The following is a 15,525-nucleotide window of genomic DNA, read 5'->3' as shown; positions in this document are numbered from 1 at the left end:
CATCCTAGGACCGGTTTCGGGGTTTCAGCAGTCTTCAGCCAGGCTTGCTTGAATCCATTGGCAAAGTGAGCAAGGGACTCAACGTCTGAGCATACCCTGCCATGCATGGCTTGGCAGTTCGGGCTGGACTGTTCCCATGAGGCACAGGGTCAGACTGACTTGCATATGGCCATGTCTGGGTGTGAGTGTTTGATGCTTCGTCCATCACCTCCCCCTTTTGTACCGCTTTGTTCGTCATAAGTTGGCAGGGTATGCTCAGGCGAAGCCGTACAGTCCTCACAAGCCGCTCCTAACATGGGCGGAGCCAAAGCCCCTCTCCTGGTGACCTTCCCATAACTGCCTGGTGACAGCTGCAGTGTGAAGCTAAGCCGTACAGTCTTCGCAAGCTGCCACTGCTCCTAACGTGGCCGGAGCCAAAGCTCCTCTCCTGGTGACTTTCCCATAAGTGCCCGGCGATAGCTGCGCTGCAAAGCCAAGCCGTACGGTCCTCGCAAGCCGCCACTGCTCCTAATGTGGGCGGAGCCAAAGCCCCTCTCCTGGTGACTCTCCGATAAATGCCTGGCGAAAGCTACGCTGCGAAGCCAAGCCATACGGTACTCGCAAGCCACCACTGCTCCTGCCGTGGGTGGGGCCAAAGCCCCTCTCCTGGTGACTCTCCCATAAATGCCTGGCAACAGCTGCGCTGCGAAGCCAAGCCGTTCAGTTCTCACATGCCGCCAATGCTCCTAACCTGGGCGGAGCCAAAGCCCCTCTCCTGGTGACTCTCCCATAACTGCCAGCGACAGCAGCGCTGCGAAGTCACAAATAGTCCTCGCAAGCCGCCACTGCTCCTAACATGGGCGGAGCCAAAGCCCCTCTCCTGGTGACTCTCCCATAAGTGCCTGGCGACAGCTGTGCTGCTAAGCCAAGCCGTACGGTCATTGCAAGCCGCCACTGCTCCTAACCTGGGCGGAGTCAAACCCCTCTTCTGGTGTCACTCCCATAAGTGCCTGGTGACAGCTGCACTGCGAAGCCAAGCCGTACGGTCCTCGCAAGCCGCCACTGCTCCTAACCTGGGTGGAGCGAAAGTCCCTCTCCTGGTGACTCTCCCATAACTGACTGGCGACAGCTGCACTGTGAAGCCAAGCCGTACAGTCCTCGCAAGCCGCCACTGCTCCTAACGTGGCCGAAGCCAAAGCTCCTCTCATGGTGACTTTCCCATAAGTGCCTGGCGACAGCTGTGCTGTGAAGCCAAGCCGTACGGTCCTCGCAAGCCGCCACTGCAACTAATGTGGGCGGGGCCGAAGCCCCTCTCCTGGTGACTCTCCCATAAATGCCTAGTGACAGCTGCCCTGCGAAGCCAAGCCATACGGTCTTCGCAAGTTGCCACTGCTACTAATGTGGGCGGGGCCAAAGCTTCTCTCCTGGCGACTGTCCCATAAATGCCTGGCGACAGCTGCGCTGCGAAGCCAAGCCGTACGGTCCAAGGAAACCACCACTGCTCCTGCCGTGGGCAGGTCCAAAGCCCCTCTCCTGGTGACTCTGCCATAAGTGCCTGGGGTCAGCTGCGCTGTGAAGCCAAGCCGTACAGTCCTCGCAAGCCGCTGCTGCTCCTAAAGTGGGAGGAGCCAAAGCCCCTCTGCTGGTGACTCTCACATAAATGTCGGGCACCAGCTGCGCTGCAAAGCCAAACCGTACAGTCCTCGCAAGCCGCCACTCCTTCTAACGTGGGCAGAGCCAAAGGCCAGCTGCTGGTAACTCTCACATAAATGTCGTGCTCCAGCTGTGCTCGAAGCCAAACCGTACAGTCCTCGCATGAAGCCACTCCTCCTAACATGGACGGAGCCAAAGCCCCTCTCCTGGTGACTCTGCCATAAGTGCCTGGCGTCAGCAGCGCTGCGAAGCCAAGCCGTACAGTCCTCGCAAGCCGCCACTGCTCCTATTGTGGTTGAAGCAAAAGCCCCTCTCCTGGTGACTCTCCCATAATAGCCTGGCGCCAGCTGCGCTGCGAAGCCAAGCCGTACAGTCCTCGCAAGCCGCTACTGCTCCTAACGTGGGCAGAGCCAAAGCCCCTCTCCTGGTGACTCTCCCATAAGTGCCTGGTGACAGCTGCGCTGCGAAGCCAAGCCGTACAGTCCTCGCAAGCCACCACTGCTCCTAACCTGGGTGGAGCGAAAGTCCCTCTCCTGGTGACTCTCCCATAACTGACTGGCGACAGTTGCACTGTGAAGCCAAGCCGTACAGTCCTTGCAAGCCGCCACTGCTCCTAACGTGGCCGAAGCCAAAGCTCCTCTCTTGGTGACTTTCCCATAAGTGCCTGGCGACAGCTGTGCTGCGAAGCCAAGCCATACGGTCCTCGCAAGCCGCCGCTGCAACTAATGTGGGCGGGGCCAAAGCCCCTCTCTTGGTGACTCTCCCATAAATGCCTGGCGACAGCATGGCCTGCGAAGCCAAGCCATACGGTCTTCGCAAGCCGCCACTGCTACCAATGTGGGCGGGGCCAAACCTTCTCTCCTGGCGACTGTCCCATAAATGCCTGGCGACAGCTGCACTGCGAAGCCAAGCCGTACGGTCCAAGGAAACCACCACTGCTCCTGCCGTGGGCAGATCCAAAGCCCCTCTCCTGGTGACTCTGCCATAAGTGCCTGGCGTCAGCTGCGCTGCGAAGCCAAGCCGTACAGTCCTCGCAAGCCGCTGCTGCTCCTAAAGTGGGAGGAGCCAAAGCCCCTCTGCTAGTGACTCACAAATCTCTGGCGCCAGCTGCGCTGCAAAGCCAAACCATAAAGTCCTCGCAAGATGCCACTGCTTCTAAGGTGGGCGGAGCCAAAGCCCCTCTGCTGGTGACTCTCACATAAATGTCGGGCACCAGCTGCGCTGCAAAGCCAAACCGTACAGTCCTGACAAGCCGCCACTCCTAACGTGGGCAGAGCCAAAGGCCAGCTGCTGGTAACTCTCACATAAATGTCGTGCTCCAGCTGCGCTCGAAGCCAAACCGTACAGTCCTCGCAAGAAGCCACTCCTCCTAACATGGACGGAGCCAAAGCCCCTCTCCTGGTGACTCTGCCATAAGTGCCTGGTGTCAGCAGTGCTGCGAAGCCAAGCCGTACAGTCCTCGCAAGCCGCCACTGCTCCTATTGTGGTTGAAGCAAAAGACCCTCTCCTGGTGACTCTCCCATAATTGCCTGGCGCCAGCTGTGCTGCGAAGCCAAGCCGTACAGTCCTCGCAAGCCGCTACTGCTCCTAACGTGGGCAGAGCCAAAGCCCCTCTCCTGGTGAGTCTACCATAAGTGCCTGGCGCCAGCTGCGCTGCGAAGCCAAGCCATACAGTCCTCGCAAGCCGCCACTGCTCCTGACGTGGGCGGAGCCAAAGCCGCTCTCCTGGTGATATAAATGTCGTGCGGCAACTGCGCCGCGAAGCCAAACCATACAGTCTATGCAAGTCGTCACTCCTCCTAACGTGGGTGGAGCCAAAGGACCTCTGCTGGTGACTCTCACATAAATGTCGTACGCCAGCTGCGCTACAAAGCCAAACTGTACAATCCTCGCAAGCTGCCACTCCTCCTAACATGGGCAGAGCCAAAGCCCCTCTCCTGGTGACTCCCCCATAAATGTCTTGCGCCAGCTGCGCTGCGAAGCCAAACCGTACAGTCCTCGCAAGCCGCCACTGCTCCTAACGTGGCCGGAGCCAAAGCTCCTCTCCTGGTGACTTTCCCATAAGTGCCTGGCGACAGCTGCACTGCAAATCCAAGCCATATGGTCCTCGCAAGCCGCCACTGCTCCTAACGTGGGCGGAGCCAAAGCCCCTCTCCTGGTGACTCTCCAATAAATGCCTGGCGACAGCTGTGCTGCGAAGCCAAGCCATACGGTACTTGCAAGCCACCACTGCTCCTAATCTGGGCGGAGCCAAAGCCCCTCTCCTGGTGACTCTTCCATAACTGCCAGCGACAGCTGCGCTGCGAAGCTAAGCCAAACAGTCCTCGCAAGCCGCCACTGCTCCTAACATGGGCGGAGCCAAAGCCCCTCTCCTGGTGACTCTCCCATAAGTGCCTGGCGCCAGCTGCGCTGCGAAGCCAAGCCATACAGTCCTTGCAAGCCGCCACTGCTTCTAACGTGGGCGGAGTCAAAGCCCCTCTCCTGGTGACTCTCCCATAAGTGCCTGGCGCCAGCTGCATTGCGAAGCCAAGCCATACAGTCCTCGCAAGCCGCCACTGCTCCTAACATGGGCGGAGCCAAAGCCCCTCTCCTGGTGACTCTCCCATAAGTGCCTGGCGACAGGTGCGCTGCAAAGCCAAGCCGTACAGTCCTCGCAAGCCGCCACTGCTCCTAACGTGGGCGGAGCCAAAGCCCCTCTCCTGGTGACTCTCCCATAAGTGCCTGGCGACAGGTGCGCTGCAAAGCCAAGCCGTACAGTCCTCGCAAGCCGCCACTGCTCCTAACGTGGGCGGAGCCAAAGCCCCTCTCCTGGTGACCCTCCCATAACTGCCTGGCGACAGCTGCACTGTGAAGCCAAGCCATACAGTCCTCGCAAGCCGCCACTGCTACTAACGTGGCCGGAGCCAAAGCTCCTCTCCTGGTGACTTTCCCATAAGTGCCTGGCGACAGCTGTGCTGCAAAGCCAAGCCGTACAGTCCTCGCAAGCCGCCACTGCTCCTAACGTGGGCTTAGTCAAAGTCACTCTCCTGGTGACTCTCCCATAAGTGCCTGGTGACAGCTGCGCTGCGAAGCCAAGCCGTACGGTCCTCGCAAGCCGCCATTGCTCCTAACGTGGCCAGAGCCAAAGCCCCTCTCCTGGCTACTCTCCCATAAATGCCTGGCGACAGCTGCGCTGTGAAGCCAAGCCATACAGTCCTCGCAAGCCGCCACTGCTACTAACATGGGCGGAGTCAAAGCCTCTCTCCTGGTGACTCTCCCATAAGTGCCTGGTGACGGCTGTGCTGCAAAGCCGAGCCGCACAGTCCTCGCAAGCCGCCACTGCTCCTAACGTGGGCTTAATCAAAGTCACTCTCCTGGTGACTCTCCCATAAGTGTCTGGCGACAGCTGCGCTGCGAAGCCAAGCTGTACAGTTCTTGCAAGCCACCACTGCTCCTAACCTGGGCGGAGCCACAGCCCCTCTCCTGGTGACTCTCCCATAAGTGTCTGGCGACAGCTGCGCTGCGAAGCCAAGCTGTACAGTTCTTGCAAGCCACCACTGCTCCTAACCTGGGCGGAGCCAAAGCCCCTCTCCTGGTGACTCTCCCATAAGTGCCTGGCGACAGCTGCACTGTGAAGCAAAGCCGTACAGTCCTCGCAAGCTGCCACTGCTCCTAACGTGGCCGAAGCCAAAGCCCCTCTCCTGGTGACTCTCCCATAAGTGCCTGGCGACAGCTGCACTGTGAAGCAAAGCCGTACAGTCCTCGCAAGCTGCCACTGATCCTGACGTTGGCGAGGCCAAAGCTCCTCTCCTGGCGACTCACCCAAAAATGCCTGGTGACAGGTGCGCTGCGAAGCCAAGCCGTACGGTCCAAGGAAACTACCACTGCTCCTGCCGTGGCCAGAGCCAAAGCCCCTCTCCTGGCGACTCTTCCATAAATGCCTGGCGACAGCTGCGCTGCGAAACCAAGCAGTACAGTCCTCGCAAGCCGTCACTGCTACTAACATGGGCGGAGCCAAAGTCCCTCTCCTGGTGACTCTCCCATAAGTGCCTGACGACAGCCGTGCTGCAAAGCCAAGCCGTACAGTCCTCGCAAGCCGCCACTGCTCCTAACCTGGGCTTAGCCAAAGCCCCTCTCCTGGTGACTCTCCCATAAGTGCCTGTCAGCTGCGCTGCGAAGCAAAGCCGTACAGTCCTCGCAAGCCGCCACCGCTCCTGACGTGGGCGGGGCCAAAGCTGCTCTCCTGGTGATTCTCACATAAATGTCGGGTTCCAGCTGCGCTGCGAAGCCAAACCATACAGTCCATGCAAGCCTCCACTCCTCCTAACGTGGACGGCGCCAAAGCCCCTCTCCTAGGGATTCTCAAATAAATGTCATGCGCCAGCTGCGCTGCGACGCCAAACCATACAGTCCTTGCAAGCTGCCACTGCTCCTAAGGTGGGCAGTGCCAAAGTCCCTCTGCTGGTGACTCTCACAAATATCTGGCGCCAGCTGCGCTACGAAGCCAAACCGTACTGTCCTCGCAAGCCGTGACTCCTCCTAACGTGGGCAGAGCCAAAGCCCCTCTCCTGGTGATTCTCCCGTAAGTGCCTTGCAACAGCTGCGCTGCAAAGCCAAGCCGTACAGTCCTCACAGGCCGCTAATGCTCCTAACCTGGGCGGAGCCAAAGACCCTCTCCTGGTGACTCTCCCATAACTGCCAGCGACAGCAGCGCTGCGAAGCCAAGCCAAACAGTCCTCGCAAGCCGCCACTGCTACTAACATGGGCGGAGCCAAATTCCCTCTCCTGGTGACTCTCCCATAAGTTCCTAGCGACAACTGCGCTGCAAAGCCAAGCCGTACCGTCCTCACAAGCCGCCACTGCTCCTAACGTGGGCGGAGTCAAAGCCTCTCTCCTGGTGACTCTCCCATAACTGCCTGGCGACAGCTGCACTGTGAAGCCAAGCCATACAGTCCTCGAAGCCGCCACTGCTCCTAACGTGGCCGGAGCCAAAGCTCCTCTCCTGGTGAATTTCCCATAAGTGCCTGGTGACAGCTGCGCTGCGAAGCCAAGCAGTACTGTCCTCGCAAGCCGCCACTGATCCTGACGTGGGCGAGGCCAAAGCCCCTCTCCTGGTGACTCTCCCAAAAATGCCTGATGACAGGTGCGCTGCGAAGCCAAGCCGTACGGTCCAAGGAAACTACCACTGCTCCTGCCGTGGGCAGGGCCAAAGCCCCTCTCCTGGTGACTCTACCATAAATGCCTGGCAACAGCTGCGCTGCAGAGGCAAGCCGTACGGTCCTCGCAAGCTGCCACTGCTCCAAACGTGGCCAGAGCCAAAGCCCCTCTCCTGGCGACTCTTCCATAAATGCCTGGCGACAGCTGCGCTGCGAAGCCAAGCCATACGGTTTTTCGCAAGCCGCCACTGCTCCTGACGTGTAGCAACCAACAGGGTTATACCCAATTGACCCTATATATACCTGGGTATGGAACAATTATATGCAAACAAAACGTGGTATAAAGGAATGGATATGGAGATTACTTATGTATAGAGCACACTTAGTTACTCTATCTCTAGTTTAATAATCTAGAAGGATTTTATCAAAACATTTTAACATTTCTGCATCAAGAATGACATAGGATCAAGAAGGAAACAACAACTCAAAAATGCAGATATACACATAAATTGTACATACGCAAATTCCTAACATACAAAAGAAAACAAGCAACTTATACATACAAGTTAACCCCTAGAAAAGCACAAATAATTTCTACTAGTGTCCTCCAAATAATTTTAGGACGGACCACTGGGAGATAGTCCAGGAAGTACGCTGCGACTCAATCAGTTAGTGTCGGACCTTCTCAGCGTACTTGACAGTGAGTTTCCAAACTTTGCTTAATTTCTGTGACTCCTCCTTCAAAAAAGGGTCGCTGGGGGTCACGTAACTAGTTAGCATGGAGGAGTCTCGTTCGTTATCGGAATTAACCAGACAAATCGCTCCACCGAACGAGACTCCTCCATGCTAACTAGTTACGCGACCCCCAGCGACCCTTTTTTGAAGGAGGAGTCACAGAAATTAAGCAAAGTTTGGAAACTCACTGTCAAGTATCTCCCAGTGGTCCGTCCTAAAATTATTTGTAGGACACTTTTCTAGGGGTTAACTTGTATGTATAAGTTGCTTGTTTTCTTTTGTATGTTAGGAATTTGCGTAGGTACAATTTATGTGTATATCTGTATTTTTGAGTTGTTGTTCCCTTCTTGATCCTATGTCATTCTTGATGCAGAAATGTTAAAATGTTTTGATAAAATCCTTCTAGATTAATAAACTAGAGATAGAGTAACTAAGTGTGCTCTATACATAAGTAATCTCCATATCCATTCCTTTCTACCACGTTTTGTTTGCATATAACTGCTCCTGACGTGGGCGGTGCCAAAGCCCTTCTCCAGGTGACTCTCTCATAAATGCCTGACGACAGCCGTGCTGCAAAGCCAAGCCGTACAGTCCTCGCAAGCCGCCACTGCTTCTAACGTGGGCTTAGCCAAAGCCCCTCTCCTGGTGACTCGCCCATAAGTGCCTGTCGTCAGCTGCGCTGCGAAGCCAAGCCGTAGAGTCCTCGCAAGCCGCCACCGCTCCTGACGTGGGCGGGGCCAAAGCTGCTCTCCTGGTGATTCTCACATAAATGTCGGGTTCCAGCTGCGCTGTGAAGCCGAACCATACAGTCCTCACAGGCCGCCATGCCTCCTAACGTGGGCGGGGCCAAAGCAACTCTCCTGGTGACTTTCCCATAAGTGACTGGCGTCAGTTGCGCTGCGAAGCCAAGCCGTACAGTCCTCGCAAGCTGCCTCTGCTCCTAACCTGGGCGGAGCCAAAGCCCCTCTCCTGGTGACTCTTCCATAAGTGCCTGGTGACACCTGCGCTGTGAAACCAAGTCGTACAGTCCTCGCAAGCCGCCACTGCTCCTAACCTGGTCTGAGCCAAAGCCCCTCTACTGGTGACTCTCCCAAAAGTGCCTGGTGAGAGCTGTGCTGCAAAGCCAAGCCGTGCAGTCCTCGCAAGCCTCCACTGCTCCTAACCTGTGTGGAGCCAAACCCCTCTCCTGGTGACATTCCCATAAGTGCCTGGCAACAGCTGCGCTGCGAAGCCAAGCCGTGCCGTCCTCGCAAGCCGCCACTGCTCCTAACCTGGACTGAGCCAAAGCCCCTCTCCTGGTGACTCTTCCATAGGTGCCTGGTGACAGCTGCACTGCGAAGCCAAGCCGTACAGTCCTCGCAAGTCGCTCCTGCTCCTAACCTGGGCGGAGCCAAAGCCCATCTCCTGGTGACTCTCCCAAAAGTGCCTGGCGAAAGCTGCGCTGCGAAGCCAAGCCGCGCAGTCCTCGCAAGCCGCCACTGTTCCTAACCTGGACGGAGCCAAAGCCCCTCTCCTGATGACTCTCCCATAAGTGCCTGGCGACAGCTGCGATGCGAAGCCAAGCCGTGCAGTCCTCGCAAGCCGCCACTGCTCCTAACCTGGCCTGAGCCAAAGCCCCTCTCCTGGTGACTCTCCCATAAGTGCCTGGCGACTGCAGCGCTGCAAAGCCAAGCCGTGCAGTCCTCACAAGCCGCCACTGCTCCTAACGTGGGCTTAATCAAAGTCACTCTCCTGGTGACTCTCCCATAAGTGCCTGGTGACAGCTGCGCTGCGAAGCCAAGCCGTACAGTCCTCGCAAGCCGCCACTGCTGCTAATCTGGGCAGAGCCAAAGCCCCTCTCCTGGTGACTCTCCCATAAGTGTCTGGCGACAGCTGCGCTGCGAAGCCAAGCTGTACAGTTCTTGCAAGCCACCACTGCTCCTAACCTGGGCGGAGCCAAAGCCCCTCTCCTGGTGACTCTCCCATAAGTGCCTGGCGACAGCTGCACTGTGAAGCAAAGCCGTACAGTCCTCGCAAGCTGCCACTGCTCCTAACGTGGCCGAAGCCAAAGCTCCTCTCCTGGCGACTCTCCCATAAGTGCCTGGCGACAGCTGCACTGTGAAGCCAAGCCGTACGGTCCAAGGAAACTACCACTGCTCCTGCCGTGGCCAGAGCCAAAGCCCCTCTCCTGGCGACTCTTCCATAAATGCCTGGCGACAGCTGCGCTGCGAGGCCAAGCCATACGGTTTTCGCAAGCCGCCACTGCTCCTCACGTGGGCGGTGCCAAAGCACCTCTCCAGGTGACTCATAAATGCCTGGCGACAGCTGCGCTGCGAAACCAAGCCGTACAATCCTCGCAAGCCGTCACTGCTACTAACATGGGCGGAGCCAAAGTCCCTCTCCTGGTGACTCTCCCATAAGTGCCTGACGACAGCCGTGCTGCAAAGCCAAGCCGTACAGTCCTCGCAAGCCGCCACTGCTCCTAACCTGGGCTTAGCCAAAGCCCCTCTCCTGGTGACTCTCCCATAAGTGCCTGTCGTCAGCTGCGCTGCGAAGCCAAGCCGTACAGTCCTCGCAAGCCGCCACCGCTCCTGACGTGGGCGGGGCCAAAGCTGCTCTCCTGGTGATTCTCAAATAAATGTCGGGTTCCAGCTGCGCTGCGAAGCCGAACCATACAGTCCTCACAAGCCGCCACGCCTCCTAACGTGGGCAGGGCCAAAGCCCCTCTCCTGGTGATTCTCACATAAATGTCGTGCGGCAGCTGCGCTGCGAAGCCAAACCATACAGTCCTCACAAGCCGCCATGCCTCCTAACGTGGGCGGGGCCAAAGCAACTCTCCTGGTGACTTTCCCATAAGTGACTGGCGTCAGTTGCGCTGCGAAGCCAAGCCGTACAGTCCTCGCAAGCTGCCTCTGCTCCTAACCTGGGCGGAGCCAAAGCCCCTCTCCTGGTGACTCTTCCATAAGTGCCTGGTGACACCTGCGCTGTGAAGCCAAGTCGTACAGTCCTCGCAAGCCGCCACTGCTCCTAACCTGGTCTGAGCCAAAGCCCCTCTACTGGTGACTCTCCCAAAAGTGCCTGGTGAGAGCTGTGCTGCAAAGCCAAGCCGTGCAGTCCTCGCAAGCCTCCACTGCTCCTAACCTGTGTGGAGCCAAACCCCTCTCCTGGTGACATTCCCATAAGTGCCTGGCAACAGCTGCGCTGCGAAGCCAAGCCGTGCCGTCCTCGCAAGCCGCCACTGCTCCTAACCTGGACTGAGCCAAAGCCCCGCTCCTGGTGACTCTTCCATAGGTGCCTGGTGACAGCTGCACTGCGAAGCCAAGCCGTACAGTCCTCGCAAGTCGCTCCTGCTCCTAACCTGGGCGGAGCCAAAGCCCATCTTCTGGTGACTCTCCCAAAAGTGCCTGGCGAAAGCGCGCTGCGAAGCCAAGCCGCGCAGTCCTCGCAAGCCGCCACTGTTCCTAACCTGGACGGAGCCAAAGCCCCTCTCCTGATGACTCTCCCATAAGTGCCTGGCGACAGCTGCGATGCGAAGCCAAGCCGTGCAGTCCTCGCAAGCCGCCACTGCTCCTAACCTGGCCTGAGCCAAAGCCCCTCTCCTGGTGACTCTCCCATAAGTGCCTGGCGACTGCAGTGCTGCAAAGCCAAGCCGTGCAGTCCTCACAAGTCGCCACTGCTCCTAACGTGGGCAGAGCCAAAGCCCTTCTCCTGGTGACTCTACCATAATTGCGTGGCGACAGCTGCGCTGAGAAGCCAAGCCGTACAGTCCTCGCAAGCCACCACTGCTCCTATTGTGGGCGATGCAAAAGCCCCTCTCCTGGTTACTCTCCCAATAGTGCCTGGTGCCAGCTGCGCTGCGAATCCAAGATGTACAGTCCTCGCAAGCCGCTACTGCCCCTAACGTGGGCGGATCCAAAGCCCTTCTGCAAGTGACTCACATAAATGTCGGGCTCCAGCTGCGCTGCGAAGCCAAACCATACAGTACTTGCAAGCCGCCACTGTCTTCTAAGATGGGCGGAGCAAAAGGCCCTCTAATGGTGACTGTCCCATAAGTGTCAGGCGCCAGCTGCGCTGCGAAGCCAAACCATTCAGTCCTCACAAGCCGCCACTGGCTCCTAAGGTGGGCAGAGCCAAAGCCCCTCTCCTGGTGAGTCTCACATAAGTGTCAGGCGCCAGCTGTGCTGCGAAGCCAAACCATACAGTCCTCTCAAGCCGCCACTGCTCCTAAGGTGTGCGGAGCCAAAGCCCCTCTGCTGGTGACTCTCACATAAATGTCGTTCGCCAGCTGTGCTGCAAAGCCAAACCGTACAGTCCTTGCAAGCCGCCACTCCTCCTAATGTGGGAGGAGACAAAGCCCCTCTGCTGGTGACTCTCACATAAATGTTGTACGCCAGCTGCGCTACGAAGCCAATCCTTACAGACCTCGCAAGCCGCCACTCCTCCTAACGTGGGCAGAGCCAAAGCCCCTCTCCTGGTGACTCTCCCATAAGTGCTTGGCTCCAGCTGCACTGCGAAGCCAAGCCATACAGTCCTCCGAAGCCGCCGCTGCTCCTAACGTGGGCGTAGCCAGAGCCCCTCTCCTGGTGACTCTCCCATAAGTGCCTGGCGACAGCTGCGCTGCGAACAGTGGCGGCTCCTCCATAGGGGCGTTTGGGCGCCGCCCCCCTGCTTTCCCGCACTGCGAGAAGGCAGAAACATAAATGGTAATAACTACCATTTATGTTTCTGCCTTCTCGCACTGCGAGAAAGCATAAGTGCCTGGTTGGGGGTGGGCGGTTCTGGTTGAGGGCAGGGGGGAGTGGCTTGCCCACTGTTGTGCATAGGGACTGTTTGGCCGGCCCTGGGGCTGATCAAACAGTCCGTATGCACAACACTGGGCAAGCCACTCCCCCCCTACCCTTGAGCAGGACCGCCCACTCTCCCTTCTCTCTATGTAGGCTGCTGCATGGAGAAAATGGCCCAGGTGGGGCGCGCTGAGATTCGCCTGGAGAGTTCTGATTGGAGGAGGGGAGGGAGGGAGGCTGCGTGTCCGATGACGCGAGGAGAGCTGCAGCCAGCCGGAATTGAAGAACGCAGGGCGGGAGTCCTGTGACGCTGCTGCTCCTGTTCACAAACTGAAGAGCGCCAACGCTGGACTCCGGCCCAGGAGCAGAGGCCGGTCAGGTAAGTTTTTATTTTATTTTAATTTAAAACTCCCCCTGTCCCCACCCGAGTCCACCCCCACATCGAGTATTGTAAGCCGCGACTGAAGGAGGCGGCTTTCACCACTTGCACCAATGGCACTTTAAGCGTTCACACTGATGGCGATCTGTAAAGGCTCTGTAGTGTGTGATGTTCACAAACAAACCTTGGGAGACGACGCACACGAAAGATAGTCAATGCACGTGGGTGTGGGGTTTCAGCTCAGCTCTTCTTTTTACATTTAGAACTTTTTTTGCAACTGGCACAGCAACTGCTACCTGTTTGTCTTGGACGCAGCTGTGGTGGGTGGGAGGACGGAGCACAGAGATGAAGAGACAGCAGGTGATTAAATCCATTAATCGGATTTATGGTGGTTATTTGTGCGGCACTGGAATGTGTTTATGGCAGCACCGGTATGCATGGGATGACGAAGACGGCGGGATCGTGACATTTCACAAGACTGGCCTCAGTGTGTCAGGAGTGTGTTTGAAGGGACAGGTGTGTTTATGATTTCACACGCGCTGCTTGTGATGGGGCAATCAGGCTCAATCTGGGGCTTTATCTCACGGGGTGGGTTGTGATAGGGGACCTATGCACTGGTACGTTTATGTGTGTGTGTATTCATTCCGTTGTATAAACTGGTGTCGTAGCACAAGCGATGTAGTGTGATTGCACAAGTGCATTTACATATGTCTGAATTCACTGTATATTTATAGTGCCAGAAGTGTTTACAGGATAGCGCCTACCATCACTACAGTGCTTAGAAAGGGACATATGTTTGTGCATGACATCACTTATAGATTACCCCCACCCCCCTGTTTTGCCAGCCACGACTGCATAAGCCCTCCGATGCCCCTTGACCAAGTTTGCGCTGTATAAAAACTACAAAAAAGGCCGTTGACCTGCCTTTCAGGTTAGCACATTATGTTGTCTTGCTCAAAAAGATCATTATATGCAAAGGGCTGCAAAGCGTTTGAAAATGATACCAATTTGTCACCCTTGAGTTTAATTTCACTTTTCATAGATCTTCACTCGTTTATTTATTTTGCATGTTTGTTGTCAGTTTTTGTCTCAGTCAAGGTTTGCTAACTAACATACATCGACACAAAAGTTGCCTGGATTTCCGCCCTACCACTTTCAAATGTCACCAGCCGCCACTGGCTGCGAAGCCAAGCCATACAGTCCTCGCAAGCCGCCACTGCTCCTAACGTGGGCGGAGCCAAAGCCCCTCTCCTGGTGACTCTCCCATAAGTGCCTGGCGACAGCTGCACTGCGAAGCCAAGCCGTACGGTCCTCGCAAGCCGCTACTGCTCCTGCCGTGGTCCCTTCCAACAGAACAAGCTCAAGCGTAAGAACAGCATTCCAGAGAGCCGGCGGAATGCGGAAAGAATGATTAAAGATAGGAGAGCAATTCAGTAGCTACAATCTCAAACAGGATTAATTAAGATCTTTTCTTCACTGCCACGGCGAGCACCCACTGACGCCAGTAATTCGAAACAGCAAATTAACATACAAACCGGTACCAAAAGTTTCCTTTAACATAATGATAAACTGAAGAAGTGGTGACTGTTGGAATTAAAGGAATATTTTTCTACAAAATCCAGTTACAGCCCTGAAGAGAGTCCCTGTAAATAGAGTGGGACTTGAAACGCATTGGCACTTTTCTACAATCAGGAAAAGAATTTAAATTAGAATATTGTGACCACTTGTTAAAAATCAGCACTTAAAGACTACTCAGAGTGGTCTCAAGGTCCGCCGGAGGCCCTCTCCGCCAGAGCCGTTGACAAAAAAACCAAGAAGCAGTCATACAAGAAAGGGGATTCCTTTTTGGCCTTTGACTCGCCTAAAAATATTCGGACTTTAACACTATACCGAGACTGTGATCTTGTCAATTAACCGTGACCCATGAGGACGGGTAGTGAGACCCTTTTCCCCAAAAAACAGGATGTTTCGAATCACTAAAAACCATGATGGGATGTCTCTTCTTTGACGGGAATTATTTATTTCTTTAGAAAAACAAGTCTTCCTTGGGCTTTATCGTTATTGAATATACCTTTGGTCCTGATGAAGGTGGCACCTATGCCATCGAAACGCGTCGACCACTGACCTTTGACATTAGCATCCTGCTCTTGCAGTTGTCTCATTAATTATGGGAGATTACTATGTACTTTATGCTTCCAATGTTTAGTATACGATAAAACTTTTCTCTTCTTTCTTTTTTTGATTGTGATAGATGTATGAATGTGGAATGTGTTGGTATGTATGCAATGAATTTTCTTTCTTATTAGTGTGCCCTAGGTTTTCTGTCTGATATGATGCATTATCACTGTAATGAATTTAATCAGTGATTATCAAATATTGCAAAAAAAAGGAAATGTACTGAGTTGTTCTAAGAAAAATAGAAAAGGTTAAATAAAAATTAAACCACTAAAAATCTAAAAAAATATTTTCTTGTGTGTTGCATCACTGTTTTTAGGCCTGTTTTTCCCTTACTGCAATTAAATTGTATTGTTAAAAAAAGAGGTCGCGAGGGAAGTTTTATTACATGATTGTCTTTATTTCCCCTTTTTCCCTGACCTTAAGTACATTTCAAGGGGGTCCCATATTTTTTGCCCTGCCGTGGGCGGGGCCAAAGCCCTTGGCCTGGTGACTTTCACTTAAACGCCTGGCGACAGCTGCGCAGCAAAGCCAAGCCGTACGGTCCTCGCAAGCCGCAACTCCACCTAATGTGGGCGGAGCCAAAGCCCCTCTCCTGGTGACTCTCCCATAAGTGTCAGGCGCCAGCTGCGCTGCGAAGCCAAACCATTCAGTCCTCGCAAGCCGCCAATGACTCCTAAGGTGGGCGGAGCCAAAGCCCATCTCC

Source organism: Triturus cristatus, chromosome 5_1 (genome assembly GCF_964204655.1).
Source record: "Triturus cristatus chromosome 5_1, aTriCri1.1, whole genome shotgun sequence".
NCBI classification, from domain to species: Eukaryota; Metazoa; Chordata; class Amphibia; order Caudata; family Salamandridae; genus Triturus; species Triturus cristatus.
Note: the sequence above shows the minus strand (reverse complement) of the source record.